Raw genomic sequence first — 12,911 nt, forward strand, 5'->3', positions numbered from 1 at the left:
CTCTTTGCCTCCTCCCTCTTCTCCTTCTCCTCCAAGGCGAGATTCCGGTTTGTGGGGAGACGGGATCCCCTGGTGGTTTACCACTCACTAAATCCTCTCACGTTTCATTCAAGCCGTTTAGAGCCGTGAGGGAAGGAGGGCGGGCCGACTGGTGGGCGGGGGACGTACTCTCCAGGTTAATCCCCAGAAGGAGCAACCCGCCCAGCCGGTCCCGGGGCGGGGATGAAGGGGCGGGGCTAGGGTAGGGTACAGGGAGGGGGGCGGAGAGAAAAGGGGACCCAGGAGAGAGGAAAAGGATGAGATCCGCGCGTCGTCCTCGGGTGACCAGCGAGGGCGGTGCGCATGCCCAGGCCTTAGACACCAGGGAGTGTAAAGTGAGGAGATCAACTCTTCAGATACTCCCCGGGGCTGAGACGCGAGCTGAGAGAATTCTCTCCTGAAGAAAGAGTAGGATGCAAAATAAAAACAGCCAGAATGTACCTTCGCCTTTACCATTGACTTCGGACGCATCCTTTCAGGGGTTGTTTCCAACCATACCAGAGCATGAGTAGTTTTGATCGGTGAAGTCCTGAGAAACGACAGAAGGGGGAAAATTCACTTGGACAGACCCTGTTCCCCCAGCCATGTCCTTCCGACCTTTAGACTATATTCATTAGTCTGTCATAGCTGTCAGGATGTAGCTGATGGACAAACAGACAAACTGGTTAGGAGAAAATGATCGAGGATGTGATACACAGGTCTAAAATGAAAAAGTAAAGGCAACACATCCAGAGATACTAGAGAAAGTGTACTGAAAAATACTGCAGATGTGCCTTCCAAAGGATGTTTGGAGCCTGATTGGATCCTTGTGAATATGGAAGTTTGCAGATGGTCTTGAGATGCGAAGAGTGACACGAGTTATTCAGGTGATCACGTTGCAATCCTAAGGTGCCGCCACCGTAGGAGTGGGAGGTGAGAGCCTCTATGGGCACGTGAGTGATCTCCGGAAGCAGGAAGGAACCGGGAGCAAAAGGCGCTGGCCGGCTGTTTGAGATTCTGACCACTGGAACTATACGTTTCTGTGTGTTTGTTTGTTTGTTTTTGGTACTAGAAATCCAGCACAGGACGTCCTGTTTGCCAGGCAGGTGCTGTGCTAGTGAGCTATAACTCCAGCCTCATTTGTGGTGTCTTAAGCCACTAAATTAGTGCTCATTTATTTCAGCAGCAATAATAGACAGACACAAATTAATGTAAAAATGTATACATCAAGGACAGTTTTATAAGAAAAATACAAGTTGCTGAAAAATAGCTCAGGAAGATTTTTAGAAACTTAAGTAAAATTAGAACATTAATTAAATCAAATCATTTGTCAAGATCTATCCAAGAAACCACTAGGCCTTGACATAGTCCAAGGAATATATATCCATAGAAAGTGTTTGAAAGCTGCCTAATTCATATTTGAAACCAGAATAAATTTAATATCAAAATAAAAAAATTGGCTAATATCTCATATTCATCTATACCTTCACTTATTCATCAATACACATGATTTCTCTCGTATTAAATCGTTAAAGAAATATTTTTCTTTAGTTACTTCAGGCAGAACAGTAAATAAAATAAAACTTTGTTCTCACAATTCATAGTCTCCTGGGAAAGTCAGGCATGGAACAAATAAATAAACGATATATGTTATGACCGATGATAAGTGCTGCAGGGAAAAGGATTGAGAGAAGAAACAGAATAATGGGCTGGCAGATCCCCACTACAGGAAAGCCACCAGGGTACTCTATCACCTTTCAGGACTTTTATAGCTACAATGTAAACAAAACAAAAACAAAAAAACCTGGTACTAGGGTAAGATACCCAACTAGACCAATGAGATAGGACAGAAAAAAATAAAATGCACATAAACATATGTGGGAATTTTATAAAATAAGGGAAATGACATATAAACAGTTGTAAGAGTTGAACCAGCCAATAAATGGTACAAGAGAAAAAAATGATAGGATAAAAATACTAAATTCACCTCTTTGCACTTATATAAAACCAAGTTCAGACAGAAAATGAAAATTAAGTATTTAAAACTTTGAGGAAAAAGTTGGGGCTAATGAAATTAAGATATTAGAGTAGGAAACATTTCTCTAAGTAAGACTCAAGGAGAAAAAGAATAAAAGGTCATAGTTACTAATAAGGGTATCTTAATGTTTTACATTTCTGAACCAATAAAGAAACTACAGTCTAGCAACATGTTGGAATCAAGGTCCTGACTTCAATTCACAAAGAGAGAGAGAGAGAGAGAGAGAGAGAGAGAGAGAGAGAGAGAGAATATGAAAGGAAGAAAGAATTAAAGAAAGAATTAAAGAAAGAAAGGAAGAAAGAATTAAAGAAAGAAAGAAAGAAAGAAAGAAAGAAAGAAAGAAAGAAAGAAAAAGAAAAGAAAAGAAAAGAAAAGAAGCAAGAAAATCTCCTCTGTGACTGAGAAAAGCAGGTGTCTTGGAGACACTTAGAAATGGTGTGGCCTTAGGGTGATTTACTATTATTTTTATCTTTCAAATAAGCCATATCCCACAGAGCTCTTTATAATTTTAGTCTTATTCTGTAACCCAGACAAAAAGATTGGCATCCATTACCTACAAGAACAGGTTTAAATTGACATGAAAAGTAAGTCGAAAATTTCTAGTGGAAAAGTGATGGGCAAAGGATGAGATCAGAATTTCACCAAACAGGAGATACAAATATATTAGTCACTTTCCTGTGACTGGGACAAAATAACACTGACAACTTAAAGGAGGAAAAGCTTAATTGGGCTCTTTCCAGGGGGCTCATTCCATGGTTAGCTGGCTTTAAGGAGAAACCTCAAGGTGAAAGGGAGAGACAGGAAAGCCTTCACCTGGTAGTAGCCCAGAAGTGGAGAGAAAGGAGGAGCCCAGAGCAAGGAAATGCCCTGCAGTGTCGTGCTTCAGTGGCCGGTGTTTTCCAAGTAGGCCTCACTTTCTAACATCACATTCTGTACAAATGACAACCCCAAGATCCAATCACTTCTAAAAGCCCCACCTTCAAATATATGAAACTTTGGAGGGAGGACACTTCTTGTTGTTGTTCTTAGAACAGGGTCTCTCCATATAGCTCTGGTTGGCTTTTACCTCACTATGTAGCCCAGACTGGCCTTCAACTCCTGATGTTCCTCTTGCCTCAGCCTCCTGAATGCTGGGTTCAGAAGCATGGGCCACCATGCCAACTGCGAGGACATTTTAGATCTAAATCATAACACCAGATGACCAATAAAATGAGACAAGATCCCGAATCTCACAAATAAATTAATCTCACACTATCAATCTCACAAAGTAAAACACTGAAGAAACTGTACCTTCTACAAGAATGAAAGAGGGCACTATTCAACTGTATGAGAGGATAGGAACTGAGAACTGTCCTGCTCTGTAGTGGAAGGAAATAATTGGTCAATACTTGAAAAATGTTGAAAGTTTATGCTCTACGAACCCTTAGTGCTGCTCAAAATTATGAACCCTTGCAGAGCTCCTGGACGTGGTGCAAGGAACCTCCACACTTGCTTTTAGAAATAAAATGGGATAGAAACAATATAAATGCCATTCAGAGCAGGAATAAAAAAGAAAATTGCATTGTATTGCAAAACCAAACAAACTAGACTTATATGTGTCACCCAGACTAAACCACAGAATTACAAACCTAAAAGGAAAAAGCAATTTACCTCTACTGTGCCACTATTTGTGCAGCTCAAAATGCACAAAATCCAAGTTACATAACACGTCATAACATCTGAATGGAGCAAATGGAAAACATCAATTCCAGAATATTAATCATGTTATGAAACAGAGGGATGGAAATGAGACAGGAGGAAGCTTGTGTTATACCTTCAGTTTTTTGTTTCTTTCCTATGAATCCAGGATGATGTGGTGACACAGGCCTGTTATCCTGAAGGCTGAGGCAGGAGCACTGCACAATTCAGCTCAGCCTGGGCAACATACAGGCTTAGCAAGACCATGTCTGAAAATTAAAAAAGAAAAGTGCTTTTGATATAGGCTAATGCAAAAGCCCTGAGTCCCATCCCACCCACACCCCAGGGAGATGCAGAAAGAACCTTAGGTTAATTTAGAACAATGGGAAAAAGTTTTCAAAATGTTGATATTCCTTCTTCTCTTATTTTATTAGCTTGCAGCTTGCCTTAGGTGTGTCGCTATTTTTCTATCGTTTTTACTCTGGAAATTGTAAGTGTAGTACTTATTTCCACCCTATTTAGTCAGAATCAGAGGAATCAAAATCAATTTTGTCCTTTCCAGATATTCCTCTGCGTGTGGCATTCTGGGCCTGAGCTGGGTGTTATTCTCAAATCACTAGGCTAACTCACTCGAGGTACCTCAGAGAACAGCTTACAAATCTGTCGTAGGTGCGACTGACTGGGTTTGTCTGAGACACTATCTCCTGATTCACAAGTAGACTCCACAGCCTGCACAGGGACACCTTGCTATTGAGGGCAGCAACATATTAGATCCTTCCGTAAAAACTTACTCTGACCATGAAAAAGAACCAACTAACCAACCAACCAACCAATCAAACCAACCAACCAACAAACAAACAAACACAAGGAGTTCCAGCCACTCTATTGGAGCCTAGAAAAATTATTTTTCTTTTTATAAATATAATTTTCTCATCTTTAAAACAAGGATACTCACATCTGCTCTCAGCTCTGCCTATCTAGGACATTATTTTAAGTAGACACAAAGATTTCATGAAGTGTAAAATATTAATTGTTCTTATGCTTAGTTCATCTATTTGTGGTTTGCAACAAAATATAAATGCCTTTAAGAATATGCAAGCCTTGAAGGAAATTATGCTTGATAAATAAAATTCTAAATAAATTTATGTAAAAATTTATAATGCATTCACCACAAAAAGTCTTTTCCTAAACTTATCTCACATTTGCTATAATTTTAAAAATAGAAATGGCCACACTCATCTACTTCTGTAGTTTTTACTTTAAAAATATACATCAAAAAGAAGTTAGCTAATCATTTTCTGGTTTAGATCTCAGGCCATTTATCTACTCAGAAAGAACAGATTTACACATGGGTTCTTCTTCATCAGCATTTCACAGGGTTTATACTACATACATTGATTTTTCTTTATACAAAGGGAACATGTATATCATTACCTATCTTGGCATTTCTGTGGAGTCTGTTATACTCCATTTAGTGTTTGGTGTGCTGAAATAAGACACATTTCATGTTTTAAAAAATGACCATTTCAAGTCTTAAAATGCATCATTGGACAGGACAAATTTTACCCATCAGCCAAATCATATCTCAAACACTTAGACTTTTCATTTTACCTCCAGAGAATTCAAAAGGACTGTATTTGTAAAACACACTGTACTTTGCAACCAATAAATTATTATTTTCTGATACTCAAACTGCACCTTTAAAAAAAAAACAAACAGTTCTCTGCTGCAAACTTCTCACTCCCTGAATTTCTGTTTTTGGATTCCTACAGTGCCCACCTACTCTGTCTTATACATATGAGAACCTAACTAGATTAAATGGGAGCAAGTGGTACTGTTAAGACTATGACATCAAAGCACAAACAAAAACTTAGAAGACTATCACATCAAAATAGTTATGTGTATCTTCAAAAATAAATATCAAAATTAAAGTTTTTAATATGCAAATCAAGGCAAGCTGCACAAACGTCAGTCTTTGCTTAAAGTAGTACATGCTAGAAAATTTGACTCTTTAGCAATCTGACTCTAATGCAATTTTGTATACAAACCTAGTAAGGAAGAGTAGGCAGTTCTATGAAAAAAAAAAAAAAAACTCTTTTGAGTTTAAAAGACAATGTACCATTGCTTGGGCTCTCTTGTCAATTGATTGAATTTAGGCTCCAGCATGGAAAACAACTCAACGGACACATGCAAGCCTGGAATCCTGGCATTTTCAGTATTTATTTCTTTGATCCATAGTTGAAATACAAATGGTATCAAAATAAAGTTTGCTTGTGATTTATAAAAATCCATCCTAAATTGTGGTCAACAGGAACTTTTCAAGCACAGCAGATTTGTTGGAATTCACATTTTAGGATCTTTTGCAGAGAATATTTTGCCTTCTGGGATGCAGGTCCAGAAAGGACAACAATATTGCTCATTCTCAGGAGGAAATCTGCATTATGTTTAATTTTCAACTCACTCAGAAGTATATGGCGAGGTTATGGTGGCTATAATCATCACAACAAAGTGGTCTGTAAATGTAGAAAATTTTGAATGTTAAAATTAATACCACTTTAAGACTTGACTGATAGTAATCAAATTTTGGTACTTGAAGTTTCTACTAGAAGGTAGAGACTTTCAGAGATGGCAAAGGGGATGGGGTAGAGTGGGACAGGAGAGTTGAATAGTGAGGAATACAATTATTTCAGTACATATACCAATATACCTGAATAAATTCCCTGATTCTGTATCACTACTACTACTACTACTACTACTACTACTACTACTACTACTACTACTAGGCTATTATTTTCTAGTGTTTGCACTTTTAGATTTCCATTGCACTCATTCTATGCTAGCCTAGGAAATGTTTTATCTAGGACTAATTTTCTGCTCCCTTTTTCATAAGTCAATATCCTTCCTGGAATATTTACCCTTAGAAACTAGAAGATTTTCTGCTTAGACTCTTAGACAAGTTGATTTCTTCTCTCATGTCAGAGAAACAGTATGTCATAATATGGATGAGGACCTTAATGATCTACCTCTTAAGGAAACTCCTTCTGGTGACTGCAAGAGTCCAAAGGGCGACCCCTTCTGGGCAGTATAGGATGGAGCAATTTCCTTTCCATTATTTCTAGATGTTTTTGAGCCCACTAGAGAAGAAAAAGAATCATTTGACCCCTGACTAGACTTCCTTCACTGTAAATATCAGATCTCATGAATGAATTTTATTTGTAAAGAAATTAGGCCACTAAAAGGAAATTAAATCTAGTACAACATATTTATTTTACAAATAAGGAAACTGATCTAAGTGGTTGAGGCTATTTGTACTGTATTCTATAGTTCAGCAGAAGGAGTGAAGAGGAGCAGCAGCTAGTGAGAGGTTCTGAGAAGTTTCCAGAATGCAGGGTATACAGACAGATACTGAAATGAGAAGTGGAAAAGTCCATCTTGCTAACAAAACATTGACTCCAGCAAAGATTGGGAGAAGGAAAAAAGAATGTCACCCATGGAACTAAAAGCAATTCAGTGTCCCTAGGAATAATGTTAAAAATTTCATTATTTAAAAGAAAAGTGTTTGTCTGTGGTAGCTGTCATGTGTCAATCTGACTGAAGAATCATCTAGAAGATTATTAGGTTCTGGGTGTGTCCATAAATGATTAACACATAAGTCAGTAGGCTGATGAGGGAATACCATAACCTGATGCAGGTGGCACCAAATTCTGTAGCTTGGACAAAAATAGAAACAGTAGAAAGTGTTCCCCTTCTTTCAGGGCTCTTGGATCTTCACCACTTCACCACTTGCATCTTTGCACGTTGTTCTCCAGCTCCTTCCTCTTTAGGTCGTCACTCACCAGCCATCCAGCAGATGGCCCCTGGGACTCAGTTCTGATTCTGTAAGCCTACTAATAAACCCCTGGCATAACTGCACATACATTGGGTCTGTCCAAGGGAACCCGAAGTTATCCACTGTCTTAGCTTTCGTAGAGTTGCTCAACTGTGATGTTAATTGGATCACTATTGTATTTTAAATCTGATAATCTATCAGTATAGATTAATCTCTTCAAGAATAATGCCTACCTAGTCTGTGCTACCACCTTGTTTTGAGCACTATGCACACATTGTGAACAAAGCAGGTGTGGCTCATTTTCTGAAAGAGCTTGCATCATAATAGAGCAGTCAATCAAGAGAAAAGAAATTTTGTTAGATTGTACTGCAAAAAAAATTACTTGTTTAACAGGAATTGTGGGAAAGACATAACAAGATCTTACACAGAGGATGGGGTCAAAGTAGACAAAGTTAAGGAAGAAAGCTTTGCACTGAGGCCTGTGAGAAAGTAGGGGAGCCCAGAGGGGAAGGGGAGAGTTGGGCTTACAAATGATACTGGGAAGAAGCTGAAGTGCAACATGATAGACTTGAAAAGGTGGAAGGAGTGTGGAGGACCTGAGAACAGCATTGACAGTAGAAGCGAGAAGAAATGGGTTAGAAAGTCAAGAGAGGGATACTTTACAAATGGGTGTGACCGAAAATGCAGTCCAAACAGGAGCACCAATTGCTGCCAGGTCCTGAGAACGTGCTCTGGGAGATATAGGGTAAAGGGCAGTACAGAAAACTAATCAGAAACATGACCCAGCCTTTGTTTCCTTCTCCCACAAAACGTTTTCCAATCCCTTCATCCCACCTGGTTTTGCATCTCAAAATATGATAAAACACATGCAGTAAAGCTTTATGCATCAAAATGTCAGTTACTAGGAGATAAACAAAGGCCTTTTCTTTGACTTCCATACCTCAGGAAGGGATCCAACATGGTCAGATGACCAAATGTGGGCTTCTCACTTGTGGTCAGCAAAAATGTGCAAATTGAAATAGCACCCAACTCTCTCGGATATCTCAGCTATGTTATACAGACAAGTGAGTTCACGGAGCAATTATGCAGAATTTTCTCAGCATGAGAAGAGGCTCTCAGCAGGAAAAGCCATGTGTGCACTTCCTTGACTCAGAGCATTGTTGTGATGATTAGAGGGTGTATACAATAAAAGAGCAATGACACACAATCACGCAATCAGTGCTCAGGAAGAGGCTGTTGTGTAACCCACTTTTTTTGGTCTCTTAAGTAGCAATGAAAAGATTGAAGTCATACCAAGGACCCCTTTTGTGATTTAACACTAACAAGAAGACTGGGACCCACTTTCTCCAGGCCAGCTTTTCTGGGAAGTGCACACACACCAAGAATTTGGTGTCCTAGTCTTTACAAATCGACCAAAGATTGGCCAACTAATCCCATCTTTGAAACTTTTCCACCTGGAAAAGAAACAAAGTCCGTGAAGAGCAGTTCCACTTTAGACAAACCTGGGAGTTGTTAGTGATGTGCTTGAATAAAGATGAAGTCACACAGAAAAAAACTTAGAGCTAGGAAGAAAAATGCAGGAGTTTCCAGAAGGGGGGCCCACCAGGACTCCAAAGAATGGTTCTGTGCCTGACATCCAGTGGCCTCAGTCCCTAGCTTAGGCTGAACTGTGATTTAATTACTTGCGATTGACTACATCATTGTTAATACATATTTCTTGCCCACAGATATCTTACTATACTCTTACCTACTCCAATTCCCCAAATTAAGGAAAAAAAACATTTTAAGTACTAACACTACAGTGACTAATAAGCAATACTTGAGATCTTGCTGAATGGCTATAAGTAGATTCTTAACTTGTGGCAGAGTTTCCACAAAACGGTAAGCTCTTATAGCTCTTGAAGTTCTCAATCTGCGGGAAATTTTTGCTTGCTTTTAAGCAATTAATAGGAATATGTTTTGTCCACAACTGATGCATCCTTTCACACATGAAAAGATTTCTCCTAATAGGCCAAATAAAGAAGCAGAGAAAGAAAGTGATACACTTGTGTACCTCCTCTACCTGGTAATTTGTCAAAGATCAGTTGGCAGCACAGCCTTTCCATGAATCTGTTACAGGAAGGTGAATTACATCTTCCCTCTCTTGCCCAGACTGACATGGAAGAACACATGTATATAATGAAAAAATCTATACCTGAGCTTTTTGGTTCTGAAGAACAGTTCTACCTGACTCTTGATAGCACAGGATATGGAAGGTGGCTAGAGAAAGCACTGCTCCTCTCTGGGTTTGAGATGAAAAGGAAGGAAGCAAATAAAATATTTAAGAAAGACCTGTAAGAGAAAAAAAAGATTAAATGATCAAGTAACCAGATCCAACAAATGCCTTCCTGGACAAGGTACTCATTTGGGTCTTTGGCAAAGCAAATCACACCAAGGCAGCACTGTTTTGTTTCTCTTTTTGTTTCTTTGCATTATTTTATTTTACTTTTTAAGTATTTGACTGATACACAAAGCCATACATGTTTTTGCAGGCCCATGTGAAGTTTTAATACATAGAGATAGCATGCAGTATTCAAATTACGGAAAATATTTCTATCTTCATTAATGTTTATGATTTATTTATGTGAAAACATTTCAAATCCTTTCTTCTAGATCTTTTTAAATACACAGTATCTTCTCATTGTCTATAGAAACATTATTATACAACAGCACCCCAAGAACTTGTGTCTCTTGTGGAACCAAAATTCAGTACCCACTGATCACCCTTTCCCCACCTTTTCTTCTCCTGTAGTCTCCAATCTTTGCTTAATGAATCCTACTCTCGACTTCTGTAGCATCCACAGATGGGTGAGATCATGCACCACTTGTATATCTGCCTGGGAAATTCTTAGTTTGAGTTATTTATAATCAAAAACTGGACTTCAAAATTATATAGTTTTGGGGCAAAACAGATGCAAGTCACTTTTATTTCTAACAAAGTCTATAATTTTTTTAACTTCGGATACTATTTCGACAAAAGCAATGCAGAATTTTGTTGCTTGAGGACTACTGCAATTTGGATGAAATGTTGACTTGATTGGCCTTGGGGTTGTTTGGGTTGATACACTGTGTTAACCTGAGCAGTTGAAAAGTTTAAGTGACTCGGTCCTCACTTGGCAAACATCCTGAGCCTGTACAAGAAGAGGACACCAACACAGTGCCACATCCACCTAAGGACAGATAGCCCTCATACAAAATAAGTGAGAGAAAGAGACTTGCTACCCTCTTTTGCTCTTGTTGCTTTTGCTGTCCTCTGCTATCATGAAATGCTGCCCCTCTGCCATGTGCCACCCTGCCTCTGAGGCAGTTGGTTATAAACCGAAACCTCTACAGACCATGAGGTAAATAGACTTTTCCTTCCTTAATTTTGGGTGTCGAGTATGTTGTCTCATCAATGAAAGACAAGTAAGTGAGAGAGAGGTCCACCCTGAAGGACTGGCAGCCCTCATACCTGGGTGCATCCAGTGGCATCATGGAGGTACAGCCTTAAGGTCTAGTTCTGGCCCTCCAATCTTCTTAGCTGGCATTGCTCCCTTGCTGTCCTTCCAGCCACCATGAACTCCAAAGCTTCGCTCTGCTAGGCCCTTCCACCGTGGTGCCTCCACCTTCAGCTGGCCACAGACCCCATGAAACCAAGAGCCAAAACAAGTCTCTTTCCTTTTAAGCTGTGGGTGTTGAGTATTCTGTCTCAATGATGGGAAAGTTTACTAATACAAAGATGTACTGTTGATTTTTGTGAATGCTTATATAGAAGCTGCTGTGACTTGATTTGTTTATTTGTTTGTTTTTTTGGTGGAACTGGGGATCAAACTCAGGCCCTTGCACTTGCCAGGGAAGCACTTATTCTACTGAGCTATCTTCTCTGCCCCATGATTTCAGTTATTAACAAAGGGGCTGGGGAGATGGCTCAGTGGAATAAGTGCTTCACAGGCAAGCACAAGGTCCTGAGTTCAATCCCTGGTTCTGAGAAAAAACATTATTAATAAAAATATACTTAAAGTTGTTTGAAATTTGTCACTGTAGGTGGGGAAAATATTCTGGCTGTGGTGGTGCACTCCTGTAATCCCAGAATTTGGGAGGCTGAGGCAGAAGACTAACCTGGAAAAAACAGTGAGACCCTGTCTCCAAAATGAAAACCCAAAGTATACCCACTTAGGAAGAAAATACTCCTCCCCCAAGTCATCTCTTAAATCAAAATGACTATGCTTCATTCAGATATCTATAAATGTTACAATAGTGAAAAGCTACCCGGATTATAATCCTGACTTTGCCATTGATTACAGAGCAGGTTAATATTTGGCTTGTCTCTAATCTTTCTGTGTTCATATATCCTTATCTGGAGATGATTAAGGTAGTATTGAATTTATGATATAAAAAAAACAATTATTATAGTGATATTCAAATGATTTGCATATTAGTGGTTTCTATCCTTTCTATTGTCTATAAAAAATTTTTGTAGAGGTCATTTATGGAAAAGATGGGAATCTAGAAATTAGTTTTAGCTACAACATTGATATTAATATTCATGAGTTATAATGAGAAAAATTGATCATTATAAAACCATAGAATTATATTTTATGTGTCACATACAACATTAGCTAAAAACATGGACTATGTTTAAAACTATTGTATTATTACTAGTCGATGCATGAAAGAACATTAAAGATATAGTGCAAAGGCAGAAATAATTGAATATTTGTAGTGCTATTCCAGCTGATGCATTGTGTATGTGTGTTATTTTCAAATTCCAAAAATGAACACACTGTCATTGAAAGAAGGAAAATGCAAATTTTTGCAAGAAAATTTTTCAGTTAACATTGACCAAACTGTCACCTTGCCCAGGATCAGATAAGCCACTCAGTAGTAAGTGCAGGCACTGATGCGCCCCACCTTTTCCTTCAACCATGTTGTATACCAATGTCAACATCGGTTGTGCTTCTTTCTTTACCTATGAAACCCGGTTGTACCTGTCACTGCGATTATGTAAATTACTGTTCATAAAGAGAGATGATGTGATTATGAAAATAAAGTTGTTCTTTAAATGTTTCATAAACACTGCTAAATTAGAAGTTAGAGATAAAGTTAGAAAATATTGCAATACAAAGTTAAAACTGCTTATATTTTATAAAGCATTAAATTCTGACTCTTGTGCTATAGGAGAGAAACACAACTATGTTATGAGTGGAGTTTGCACAAGAACATGTTCACTCAGCCAGCTACACTACCACGTTCTTGGCCTGATCTCAGAAGGCTGGTGACTAGATAGTAATAATATGACTTCCAATTAAAAATAATAACATTTACTACTTT

This window comes from Octodon degus, unplaced genomic scaffold (assembly GCF_000260255.1).
Source record: "Octodon degus isolate 3935 unplaced genomic scaffold, OctDeg1.0 scaffold00160, whole genome shotgun sequence".
NCBI lineage: Eukaryota > Metazoa > Chordata > Mammalia > Rodentia > Octodontidae > Octodon > Octodon degus.